The following is a 14,375-nucleotide window of genomic DNA, read 5'->3' as shown; positions in this document are numbered from 1 at the left end:
AGACAAAGTTGAGGATTTTGGAATTTATTCTCTGTGTTTTGGGAGGCTTTGGCAAGTTTTAATCAGTGAGTTATGTTCCTTGATTTATATTGTGAAGTCACTTTTTTCTGTTCTGTGTGATTGAAATTGGACAGGAGTGGAAATCTAGAAAACCTGTTAGGAGACTATTGTTATCCAGATGAGAGATAAAAGGGATGATATGCTGTCAGACTCAAGATAGGTTGAAGCCTTCCAGTGGGCGATAAAGAGGAAAGTTCTCCTTTCCAAATAGCAAGACAAACCAGTAATATTTACTACTGCTTTATGCCAAAATATAAAGTATATAAATTATACTTTTCTCTTTAATTTGACTTTAAGACAATGATTGACAATAAATGTTGTATAAAATTCTTAAAGCTGCCTTTCCCCCTTTGCCCATTTTATTAATCTTATTCTGACATTTTCATTTATTTGAACACATTTCCACTTTGAAACTTTTTGTTTTCACCTTAATTATGACAGTCTTGTAATAAGGCATGCAAATGAAAATTAAATTGGTACCATGATAAATAAGAACTTATTTGCCTATATATTATCATGGCATTTTCTGTAAATGCTGTTCTTAATACTGTCATTTATACTAGCCAGATATTATTTTTGCTTTGAGTCAAAGCAAAAAATTAAAATTAAAGCTAAGTTTGGAGAAGCCTCTACTATGTAGAATGCTTTTGCTACACAGTCATATGGGGATTAATTTTAACTTCACCCATTCAAACTTATATTATATGCACTTTTATGTGTTAGCCAAATTCCATGTTAAATGAACATAATAAAGGACATAAATAGAGGGTTTGGTTCAGTGTTGCCTCCCCATGCATTTACAAACTAAATTTCCCCAAAACTCAGTGCTTAGAAACATTTTCTCTTGTGTTTTCTATGATTATTGAGTAAACACACTAATATATATTAATTTTAAGTAGCTGTTAATATCTGTTAACAGTAGTCAGTATTTTTTTTTGCTTTTGAGGATTGGTTATAGAGAAAAACTACCTCACAGTGATGATTATTAACTTTAGACATTAAAGAGTGATGTTTTAAAATAAGCTTTCAAAATAAGCTCTCTTTCCTATATATTTAACCAAAAGCTACTATGACTCAGTTTCTTTTTCTTATAATTCATAGGTTTATTTTCCTACATGATTTGCTTTTTCAATTGTCTATTTTTAGGGAATGAAAAAATAACAATTTTAACATTCTTAATTTGTGTACCAAAGAATTTTAAAGTAATAGTCATATATTTTTAAATTTATTTTATTTTTTTAAATATACGATGGCAGAAAGTATTACAATTCTTATTACACATATAGAGCGCAATTTTTCATATCTTTGTATAAAGTGTTTCAAGAACTATGTTGAATAGACGTGGTGAAAGAGAGCATCCCTGTCTTATTCCAGTTTTAAGAGGGAATGCTTTCAATTTTTCTCCGTTTAGGATGATGTTGGCCTGGGGCTTAGCATAGATAGCCTTTAAAATATTGAGATATGTTCCTGTTATCCCTAGTTTTTCTAGTGTTTTAAACATAAAGGGGTGCTGTATTTTGTCAAATGCTTTTTCTGTGTCTATTGAGATGATCATATGATTCTTATCTTTAATAGTCATATATTTAATATTCATTTAGTTGGTCTACTTTCTATGAATTCTCTTTGGAACCGAAATTGTTAAATTAAACATGAATATCTGAAGATAAATCCTTTTATACTCTCTTTAAGCCTTTGTATTTCTCATATTATTCATGATAATTTCTTCCTGGTGCACCTTCCTGCTTCTAGATTTTTCTTTTTCTAACATTCTCCACCTCGCTGTGAAAATTATCATTCTAAAACATTTTATGCTATTTCTTATTTAAATTCATTCAGGTTAAATTTGAGATTTTTTTCTCATGCTGTATAGTACCCTTTAATTTATTATCTCTTTTGTGTCTTTGTTTTGCATAAAAAAGCATAGTATTTTTATCATTACCACTTTGCACTCTTAGAGATTGAAACTTAGAAAAGTTAAAGGACTGCAGCAATGATGTGAAGATGTGACAAATTCACATGGCTTATTATATGTATGCAACCTTTTAAGTTTGCTGAGAACTGTTTTATAGCATAATAAATACTCTGTAGGTGCTATAAAACATGTTTGTAGTTGTTTGGCAAAGTCTTATATATGTTCAGTGGTTCAAATTTGTTAATCTTGTTATGAAGTTCTTCTGTCTCCAACTCATTTTCCTTATAATTGTCAATTTGATACTATACTACTAACTAAAATAGTGTATCTTCCTGTAGCACTTTTAATTATTATAAAATGGCTCTCATTAGTTCTAATAATGCTTTTATCTCAGTCTGTTTTGTCTGATACAAATATTGATGAAAGAGCTTTCTTTTGATTAGAGTTTATCTGGTGTGTGTATTTCTTCATTCTCCTTACTTTCTTTCTCTATGTATGTTTATGTATGCTTTTAAAGTTACTATGAATTGCATACATACCAGAAGACATCTGCATTTATCATTTCATTTTTTTATAATTTTTTGGTAGTTTTAGATGGACATAATGCCTTTATTTTTGTTATTTGTTATGTTGTGCTGAGGCTCAAACCCAGTGCCCCACACTTGCTAGTAGGCAAGCATTCAACCACTGAGCCACACCCCAGCCCTATTTATCATTTATTTGTGATAAAAACATTTTTAAAAATCCTTTCTTCAACCTTTTCTGAAATACATAGTATTTTATTGTTATCTTTACTCAACCTACTGTGTAATAGCACATCAGAACCTCTTATTCCTATCTAACTGTATTATATACCCAATGATTAACCTCTTTCCAGGGAATTGAAGTTTTAAGAAATTAAAATTGTCTACATAATTCTGTTGTCTGAAGGAGCAACAGTTATTTAGTTAATTTTATACTTTCTTAAGTTACAAAAGTACTGTGGTTTGGATGTGAGGTATACCCCAAAAGCTCATGTGTTAGACAATGCAAGAAAGTTCAGAGGCAAAAATGATTGGGTTGTAAGAGTCTTAACACAATCAGTGATTTAATCCCCTCATAGGGATTAACTGAGTAGTAACTGAAGTGGTACGGTATGGCTGGAGGAAATGAGAATTAGGGAATAGCTTTGGGGTATATATTTGTATCTGGCAAGTAGAGACCGCTCTCTCTGCTTTCTGATCATGAGCTGCTTCCCTTTGGCATGCTCTTCTGCCATGTTGTTCTGCCTCACCTTTAGCCCCAAGGAATGGAGTCTACTGTCCATGGACTGAGACCTCTGAAACTGTGAGCCCCCAAATAAACTTTTCCTCCTCTATTATTGTTCTGGTCATGTCTTTTAGTCACAGCAGTGAAAAATCTGACTAAAACAGAAAGTATGTTGTAATTTTACACTATCCACTAAAATAAAAGAAATGTTATATATCCCCCAAAACAATGAAAAATAAAAACTGTGAAATGGGATTAAGAAAAGTCCAGCTTTTTGTATGCTATACACTATACATACTGAAAAATGTGAAAGTACATTTGAATTGTACAAGACCCCATGAATTGTCTGCTAAAATATACTGGGCTGCTTAACAACTTATTGGAAAAGATCCTTGTATTCAAGAGACTTAAATTAAGCAGAAGCATTTCTCCTTTTTGTTTCTACCAAAGTCCTTTGCTCTGTGGCATTAAAATGAACCACAAGTAGTGCTATAAGGGCTAAGGGACAGGATCTAGTCTATCAGGCATCTCAGACAATTCTGAGCATCTGTTGGTTAATGCAGATGTCTTCTGGTATGAATGCAATTCATAGTAATTTTAATGTGTAATTTTAAGTAGTCATTTAGGTAACCTACAAAATTTAAATTTGCTTTGCTTCTATGAAATTTTCTATAATGTATTGATTTTTCCATAAATGTATAACTACATAGGAATCTAAGAATGATTAAAATCTAAGAATAGATTAAAATCTAAGAATGATTAAAAAAAAACTTTTAAGTTTTTTTTAAAAACATAATTCCAGTTGGCTACTATGTTATAGCTTCCTAAAAATACCTGTTTAATTTTATGGAACTGAAGTTGAATTCTGAGTTAAAAAAAATTAATTTTAGAATTTTTATAAATGAATCAATTCTTACTCCTTCATATTTTGGTACCATTGAAAGAATAAAGAAAAGATTTGATAATTTAATTTTAGTGAACTGACAAAAGTCTCCCAGCAGTAAATCAACAGAGGCGAGACAAAACTTTGGGTTTAAATCTCACCTGAATTATGTCATGTTCCATATGCATCTCCCATGTTAACTTAATTTTTAATTATAAACCTTTTTAGAACAGTTTTGGATTTCCAAAAAAATTTGACAAAATTTTATTTTCTCATATATCCCACAATTAAGTTCCTCTGTTGTTAACATCTTATTTTTAGTGTGCTGCATTTAATTACTCTTGTAATGAACCAATATTAAAACATTATTATTAATGAAGTCCGTGGCTTATTCATACTTCTTTAGTTTTATTATTTCTTTAGTATTACCTTGTCCAAATTAATTCTTTAGGCTGTTTATCAGTGTTCTGGGGGTTGGGTATATACTCCGATTAAATAAGTTTAGGAAATGCTTAAATAAAACAAAATTAGAATATTTCTTACATGATAAACTCAGAACCTTTAAGATATTTAATTTAGATCTCAGAGTATGGAATATTGCCCAAAAATGAATGAGCGAGTAAATTTTAAATGTAAACCACTTTAGAGGACTTACGTTATAGAGGAAATAGCCTTTGGAAAATTCTGCCCTACATGACCTGTCACATTAACTTAGATTAGATTAGTATAGGGATATAAAATTGTTAAAATTCAATATTCTTAGGTCGTTTCTGGAAAGGTGGCTGAGAAATTGGTAACAACAGTTAACTGTTAACTAAAAGTATGTATGGAGGAAAAAAAAAGTATATATATATATTTTACTTGGTACAAAAGTTTAAAAGGTACAAAAGAGTATACAAGTATCTGCATTACCTATTCAAAAATTAACAATTGTTTAAAAATGGGATTACTACAATCTGTTCAGGAAAACCTAAAGTTTGATATATAAGGATAGTTACAGTACCATAACTATTATGTAACTATTAATGGAATATGTTTATAGTTACAACACGTGATTGCTAATTAAGTCAGAAACATAAAACCCATTCTCACCTATGAGTTGATAAAATGTTTCATAAAAGAATGAGAATATTTTAGAAAATAAACATCACAAGATGTTTTCAGATAGGATCATAGTGAGAGTCAGAAAATTATGTTCCCAAGACATGTATTTTTGTAATTTAATAAAATGAATAATGTAGTATGCCTTGTTGAATATAGCTTTTAGTCTAATAGAAATAGTATGGTTTTAAAAGTTCTCTGGAGAAGTTAACCTAATCTTGCCAAAGACCAAAAAAGGTTCATTAAACAATATGTTCTGCAGTGAGGGATCCATCATAATTTGGCCTCAATACATAAAGCAACTTTCTCAGCCATTTCATTAGGCAATGTCTATCTAAATAAAATGGTTGTAAAATACTTGGCTAGTATGGCCTGTACTCTAGAAAATTATTCTACAAAAATAAAATTAGCATCTGCTTTTATAAATTTACATTCCATATACTTATATTATTATCATCATTAACATTGCCATTGTCATTATTACCATTATTTTATCCTTCCAGTTGTCCTTGGAAGTATGTTGTATGAGATTATGTTGATACTGCATTACAAATCAGGGAATGGACACAGGTGTGAAGAGACTTTTTCTAGGTTACCCAAAGATCTTAGGACACCATCCATTGCACTCTCTTGACCCAGCTATGTGGTTCCTTTTCTTAGTATTATACTCCCTGACTAGTTACAGCTTCATTATGTGAAGTCTCAATAACTAGACATTTGAATGGAAGTAATTAAAAGAGAAGATGATTTGAAGTATTTTTAATGATACTTTCAAATAATTTAAGAATAATATCTTCAGAATCACAGCACAATGAGAATTGACTTTCAGAAAAGTATGAACATCTATTTTATAGAAGTTTACAGGCATCATCTTTTTATTAGTTTTCAGTTATCCTGAAGAAGGAGAAAGACAAATGCTATTAACCATATCAAGATTCTCCCTGAATGTTATAGTGAGTTCTCTCCTAAAGGTGGAAAATTCCCAGTGAGCAGAAACCATGTGATCCTCATGGAGTTGTTATGACACCTACATGGGCTAATGCATAATTAGAGCTTACATATATCTATCTGGAAATATTCATAAGGATCAAAAAGTGGAAAGTCAGTAATTATTAAAAACTATAGAATTTACTATCACATGAAAATTTATTCAAGATTACTTAGTCATTTGTATATTCATCTCACTTCAAACAAGAAGAGAAAATATTTTCAGTACATGAAATCAAGATCATTGTTGAATTCTTAAGTTAGACTTTCTAGTCACATTTAAAAATACGGCCAAACTTAATAAAATCATCAAGTGATCAAGTGAATTTCTTACGATTGTGTATTCTCTTAAAATTGACTTTTTAAGTACCAAATGATTGAGATTTTATGTTAGCATGAAGTATTTCTTAAGCAAAAGGAAATATTGGTGCCAAAGAAATTGAGTAATATAGGGTTCAACCATTGTGGTTTGATACTTTGCATGGTTTAGAATTTTCAAATTAAGTAAGCAATACATGGTACTGATGGAGAGTGGATGATGTGAGCAAAGCCATAGCAGCAGTATCTCCTCCTTTGGGACAGTGAGAGGAGTGATTAGGCAACAAGAGTCTGCATCATTGAAATATTTCAGCTTGGGCAATGTCTGCATTAGGAAATCCTGACTCATCTTCTTGTGGCTACTTTTCCTCTATGAGGCACAAAATAGACCAGAATAGAGAACAAAATGCAGAAAGGAACCAGAGGAACAGAGAAAGGGAAATTTCATAACTCTCTAAAATATTTGTTCAACTCTGATCATACCTTGTTTCTATGGAAGTTAAGTAGTTGAGCTTGCTCATGTTTTGTTATTCAGGGCTTTCACTATACAGAGGGAAACAACTTCATTCCCTCTCACCTTTTACATAGACCAGGCTCATCCTGACCAATTACTAAAGAAAAAATTTAAGGTTTTTTTCTTAAGTGTTTCAGTCCAATATACTTTTTATCTATAGCGGTTACACAAGCAATTTTGACAGATTATATGTATATTCAACACCCAGGGATTACCAGCTTTCTAATACACCTCCTTGAATATACATATAGTTTAGCAAAGGATTGAAAAAATGTACATCTGCACTTTTAAGACAAAATAGGATACATGCTTAAGAAAACTATAGAAAGTGCTTTTAACTGTTTTAAGAAAATTATATGTAAAGCCTCATAGACCAAGAGTGGAGAGGGTTGCTTACTCAGTTGTGACTTACACCAGAGTGAAAAAAAGGGGAGACTATAAATGATAAAGGCATTGACAGATTCAGAAGTACAGAAACCAAACCATTGAAACATGTAAATAGCAGAAAACAGGGTTTTTTAGTTGAAATGTAGGGCTCAGTGGAAAGGCTCAGAATGAATTATAAAGGCAAGATGAAAGCCAGAAAGCATTTATGTGTATATCTACTATATGTGCACACTGAAAGATTGGCTTACTGGGGTCTTATCAAATTGCAGGCAGAAATTTATAGATGAAATAATAAAATAGCTACAAGTTAAGTCTTTATGCAGCATGTAATATCTACTGGATCTTACTAAAGTATAATATATATTCCTCTTTGTCTTTCTGCGTTTCATGAAGCCCTAAAACCTCATCAAATAATTTTAGAGGACCAAGGAAGTTGGTGGTAAATGAAAGTTTCTTCTGCCACCTCTTCTCCCTTCATTCCCAACTTTTTAGAAGATATCTTTAAGATTTTTTTTGAAGAAAGAGTTCCACCAATAAAACAAAATTTGAGTTCAGTGAAAACTTCTTGTGTAGTGGTATGACTAAGAAAGTGTTAACTCGTTCTGAGCATTCCATTTTTTAAAAATATAATAGACATAAATTTTATGGAGAGAGGAATGTATGGAAGTTAAGCACATGGATGGATGGATGAATTGATGGATGAAAGGAAAGAAGGAAGGAAATAGTCTGTGGTATGGGATGTTTGAATGAAAGTTGTGTGTGTAGAATATACAGGAGTAAGTTAATATATATTAGAAAAAGAACCACTTTTAACAATTTATATTTTGAAGAATATAGAAATCTTATTTAAATAAATAATAAATAATTAAATTACATGGATTTGGGTGTATATAAAATACTTTCTTGGTTTCATTAGAAAAATCAGCCAAAAGTTCTCTACAAATTAGACATGATTTTTGTCCTTAATTGAAAGACACCTTTAACCAATTGGCTTTAATGGAAACCCTGTTTTCTTTTCTTTTCCTTTTTTTTCTGCATTTATTTTGGATTTGCTTTCATATATCAGAAAAAAACATTCAACCTTGACTTTCTGGGTCTGGCTTATTTTTATTTCACTTAGCAGAATGTTCTCCAGTTCCATCCATTTACCAGCAATGCCATAATTTCATCTTTATTACCGAGTAGTACTTCATTGTGCATATATATATATATATATATATATATATATATATATATATATATATATATCACATTTTCTTTATCCACTCATCTATTTATGGGTACCTAGGATAGTTCAGAATGAATCTGACCTAACTTTATTATGTACATATATGTACATATATAAAGATACCGCAGTGAATCTCACCTTTATATACATCCAAAAGGCACTAAATTTAAAAAAAAAAAAAAAAAAAAACTTGCTGGCATGGTGGCACTCAACTGTAATCCTAGTGGCTCAAGAAGCTGAGGCAGGAGGATCATGAGTTCAAAGCCAGCCTTAGAAATGGTGAGGCACTAAGCAACTCAGTGAGACCCCATCTGTAAATAAATACACAATAAGGCTAGGGATGTGGTTCAGTGGTCTAGTGCCCCTGAGTTCAATCCCCCACCTCAAAAAAAAAAACTATAAGTAAATAGCAGAAAGATTAATAAAGGGAACAGGGGCAAGGAAAAGAGAATACTACAAATTATATTCCATATTTTATGATTATCTCAAAAATGAATCCGAATGTTATGTATAGCTAATAAGAACCAATAAAATGTAAAATAAATAATTAAATATATACATATATGTGACACACAAAAGAAATTGCATTGTATATTCTATGATAATATAAGTACTTTTAATATTTGGGGCATTCTATACCTAGTAGAAAAAGATGCAATCTTCTAACCCTACAATAACAGTAAACATAGTCCTAGGTATGTTTTAAAATGAAATGTCTCAATCTAACTTGTATTCCTTATAAAATCTACAAGTTAAATTGCTAATTATTCAATTTTGTCCAGTTTAGTCTTGATTCATAATCATTTCTCTTATCTAATATTATCCAAATTTTGTATTTTCCATGCTTCTTTATGTGGGAATTTGTTACATGAGAATTCTCATTTTCCTTTGCTGCATAGCAAGAAGCAAATCTTTAGATAATACTAACCATAGAAACGTAATTTGCAATTTTTAAAAGATTATTCATGAAAATCACATTAACAAAGATTAAAATAACAAAGTTGATGTTTTCACTGATCTCCATTATACCACATATTAGTATTTACAGCATATGATTTTTGTATGCTTATTTATTTATTTATTATTGTAGACATAGATGGACAGCATGCCCTCATTTTATTTGCATATTTTTTGTATGTGGTGCTAAGGATCAAACCTAGTGCCTCACACATTCCAGGCAAGTACTCAGCCACTGAGCCACAACCGGCCCCTATTTGCTTTTTGAAAAGAAAAATTTGTGTTTGGACCCTGTTTTAAGAAGTGGATTGAGCCTTCAAGGGAAAAGAGGACTTTTTCTATTTGCTGCCATCCATCTGCAGTCACTGATTGATCTGAGTACAGTGTGAAAGTTAATATGAATTTTAAAATCAACTTTTATGTTATATTTAGAGAAAAATAGCATATTTAAGATATTCTTTTAAAAAACTTAGTAGTACAAATTTTCCTTTAGTATATTCAGGAATGCCAAATTATTAACTACTGTGAATGAAAAAGAATATCTAACATCTAGGAATTTATATTCTTGCTAAAGATAAAAGATATGATCTTACATAAAAATAGTTTACAAGATCATAAACCTTGTGTAAAGGCATTGGACCACAAAATCCCAAAACCTCTTTTAGCCAAAGTTATGGGGGAAGATTTCAGGGAGCAGGAAGTATTTCTGTTCATCATTGCAATAATGGGGAGGCTTTAAGTTGTAAGGAAAGGAAGGAGGCCAATCCAACTAGAAGAGCTAGACAAGCCAAGGCAGGATTTATTGGGGGATGTTTGATAATTTGCAGAGACTTGGTTGACTCCATCAGGAGATTTGTGTAGGAGAGATGTAGGAGTCAAAGCAGAAGGAAAATATGGGCCTGATGAGAGGAAGGTGATAAAAAGTAAAATTCCCCTGGTGGTACTGTAAGTTTCATTACTTTTATATCATAGTTTTACTTTTTTCTGTGCAAGCAGAATAGTGTCTCCTCCCTCCCTTCAAAAAGAAAAGATTTCAGTTTTTTAATGTCTGATACTTGTGATTCTTACCTCATATAGTGACATGTGAAAAGGGAGGGCATAGTGTGGTAGACTGAAGAATGGTTCCCAGAGATATCCAAATGTAGTCCTTGGAACCTGTGAATGTTACTTTATATGACAAAATGAATTTTATAGCTGTGAATAAATTAAAGAAATAATCCCATATTATCCAGTTGAGCCTGAAATGAATAATAAATATCTTTATTAGAGGGAGGAGGCAGGAAATTTCAGACAGAAGATAAAGAGGCCATATGATGGAACCAGAGAGAGAGAAGATGCTAAACTGCTGGCTTTGTACCTACAGGAAAGGTTCATGAGCCAAGCAATGCAAGAACTGAAGCTCTAGACAGAGGAAAAGCCAAGGAAACTAATCATCTCCTGGAGCCTCTGAAGAAAGCTTCATCCTGTCAGCACCTTACTTTTAGCTTCATAAAACTCATTCAGACTCATGTCCTTCAGAATTATAAGGCAATACATTTCTGTTGTGTTAAGTCATCAAGTTTGTGGCAATTTAGCCATAGAATCTAATACACATTATGGATTAGGTGCTTATAGTCATTGGAAAGTTTGGCCTAGGCCCTAATCAATCTCTAGTAATAATCCAATTGACTGTCATTAGAACACAAGAAGCCATACCCTAATCCAGTTACCAGGAAACTCATCTGCATGAGAGCCCCAAAATTTGTGAATGGGTGTGGGGGTATGTACATGGCCACCACTTCCCACAGTTGCTTTTTGATACACATAAAGCTGAAGAATGGGCACAGAGTTTTTAGCTTTTTTGCTTCTGCAGTAGTAAAAAGTCATTCTAAGAGATAGAGTAATGAAAGATGAGTAGGTAATGCCATAGAATTCACCACACAGGGTTATTCATATGACCATTCTAGTCTCCATCATTCCCTATAATTTTTATACCATTATTTATAAGCAATTTAGAATAAATCAGTTATTATGGTAGCATGGAGACTACACCTATTGTATGAGATATATGAAGTCACAATAAGAAGACACGTGAAAGAGGAAAAGGTTGACCCCTGCTCTTAAGACTGCATGTGCCTAGTGCAGAAACAGAACTGATGGCCTGCATATGGTTAATACACAATAAATTATCTTTGGAAATAAGTTGGAAATGAATCCAGAAATCTTACTGTAGGAGGATAATTTTGAAAGAATAGAATTAACTTCTCTGAGAAAAATAGAAAATGGATTTTTGGATGGTGGAGGATAGAGGCAGGAGTAAATTTATTCATATGTGTGATTGTAGTTGGTTGGTACAGAAGTCAGCATAGGGAAGTTATAAAAAAAAAAAAAAGAGGGCTAAGATTGATATACTTGCTAAGCAGCCAAGAAAGCTGATTGATGAAATAAATTTTCTTAGTGAAACTGTGATAAGTTAGTAAAAGCTCCGAGAAAGGAAGTTAGGAAACAAAATACTTGCAAAATTTACTTCAGGATGCTGAGATGGCATCCAAAGGGCAAAAGGCAAAACTCCTACATCAGCTTCTGATGTGTTACGTCTGAAAGGGACCATACTGATGATATACAAATGGCTTTTTTTTTTGTCTTTTTAAAATATTAGTAACAACCAAAAGTAGATTAAAATACATACATACACAAATACGAAAACATATAAAATGAAAAGTAAAGCTTCTCTGTACTTTACCCTATCTCTGAATCTTTTATCTAAAAGTTGCTGCTACTAGCTTTCAAATGTTTTTGAAAAACATTTTTCTCATACAAAGACCACACATTAATATATACAAGTAGAATCATGGGATATGCATGGTACTGACCCTGTCCTTTGAGATGTCCATATACAACACATTTAAATCTAATGATTCCAAAAAAATTCTATCATAGATTCCCCATGATACATGTAACCAGTCTACTGCTGTAAGATATCTGTGCTTTATTTTGGTTTTATACTTTTTACCCATCTACCCCATTCACCCCTTGGAACTCATCTCTTACCCTTCTCTGCTTCAGCTACACTAACTCTAGCATATTTTCCAAACGCATCAGATGTAGCCCTGCCTGTCCATAAGCATTCCTCTGCCTAGAATGTTCTGCCTTTAGATACTGACTTCCTCCTTCACATCTTAGCTCACATTTCAACTTTTCAGTGAAACCATATTTCATCACACTATTTACTATTGTAACTCCACCCTACTCATAATCTTCTTCCCTTTTAATTTTTTCTCCATTGACCATACCACTTTCTAAAATATTATATTCTAATTTATTTTATGCATATTGTTTCACTAAAGTATAAATCTCCTAAGGGCAATAATTTGTGTATGTAATTTATTACTAATAACTGAGTAAAAAAATTTCTAGAATCTTGTGCTCAACCAAGAATATACACTTATATAAAATGTTATTATTTTTAATATTATTATTACTCAATTACATTCTTGTTCTAGATAATTCCATTTGATTTTCAGACATCTCGCAATGCTGCAGACTTTTCCTTTAATAAATGTTTCTCTAATATGTAGTACTTTTATAAATGTGGTTGTAGAGTATGGTAGGTACCAGTGTGAAAAATTGTGCCACTCACATACATAAATAATACCCCTTGTTCTAAAAAAGGAAAAAAAATAATGTAGTTCTTTACTTTGATAGTTATCTTGTTGATCTTGTTTTGTTTTGTTTTTTGGACAATATAACTTTATTTTATTTATTTATTTATTTTTATATGGTGCTGAGGGTCGAACCCAGTGCCTCACATGTGCTAGGCAAGTGCTCTACCACTGAGCTGTAACCCCAGCCCCTGATCTTTTAATACCATTTTTGGATAGTACATAGCCTAATAAAAGAAAATAATTTGGATGCACAAGTAGACGTTCTAATTTAAGTGAAATTTTTATGTATATGTCTGTATTCTCTACACCCAACATGAAAAGAAGTAATGGGTACAGTTCAAATTTAAATAATGTAGGTGATAACAGCTTTGACTAGAAAATGTTGTTCTAATCTTCACTAAACAATAATTTTGAACATTTGATTGCAGTGAGTATTATATCAGTTTCATGTCATTTTTCAGGGTTGCAAAATTTACCACAAGTTTCAACATAGCAGAAAACACCAAAAAATTTCCAGTCCTTTCTTATTTCTGGCCCCCAAGGAAACATATGTATCAATATGGAAAACTTATTAAATTATCTATTTCAAACACTCAAGTTATTTTCATAGTACCTTTGCATATTCCAGTTAAAATCACAGCAAATGTTTGCAAGGTTAATATGTTATTTTTTTTCCTTTTTAAATCATTATCATAGCACACTGTGTGGAACAAGAATATGTCATTCAAACAATTTGATATCTGAAAAATAAAATATGGAGGCAAGTTAAATCTGTCTACATTTTAGGCATGGGTGTGGAGTTCTTACTCTACAACATTGGTAGGAATTGTTGACTATGGATAAGAACATAAGATAATTGCAGAGATCTGTTTTTACCTAGAGAACAGCCTCTATCAATATATTTAACACCCATGATGAAGATATAAAGACATTTTAATGTGTTGTAATAATGTCCCTCATTACCTCTCAGAAATCACTACAAGATGGCACAGAGATCAGAAAACTAGCCATACATCTACTGGATTCATTCATTTAACCTTGGAAGAACTATTGATTTCCACATTCATTTAACCTTGGAAGAACTATTGATTTCCATATTTTGTTCTTTAGTATCTATAATTTTGAATAAAATGACT

The 14,375-nt window shown here is 31.7% G+C and overlaps 1 protein-coding gene across 2 annotated transcripts in view; it reads left to right on the top strand.

Annotated features, from left to right (window-relative positions):
• The window catches only part of Xrcc4 (X-ray repair cross complementing 4), a 269,838-nt gene that overhangs the window by 207,479 nt on the left and 47,984 nt on the right, over positions 1-14,375 (top strand). The gene's annotated exons all lie outside the window — the stretch shown is intronic.

Source organism: Marmota flaviventris, chromosome 5, assembly GCF_047511675.1.
Source record: "Marmota flaviventris isolate mMarFla1 chromosome 5, mMarFla1.hap1, whole genome shotgun sequence".
NCBI lineage: Eukaryota > Metazoa > Chordata > Mammalia > Rodentia > Sciuridae > Marmota > Marmota flaviventris.
The sequence above is the reverse complement of the archived record's forward strand: the minus strand, read 5'-3'. Positions and strand labels throughout refer to the sequence as shown.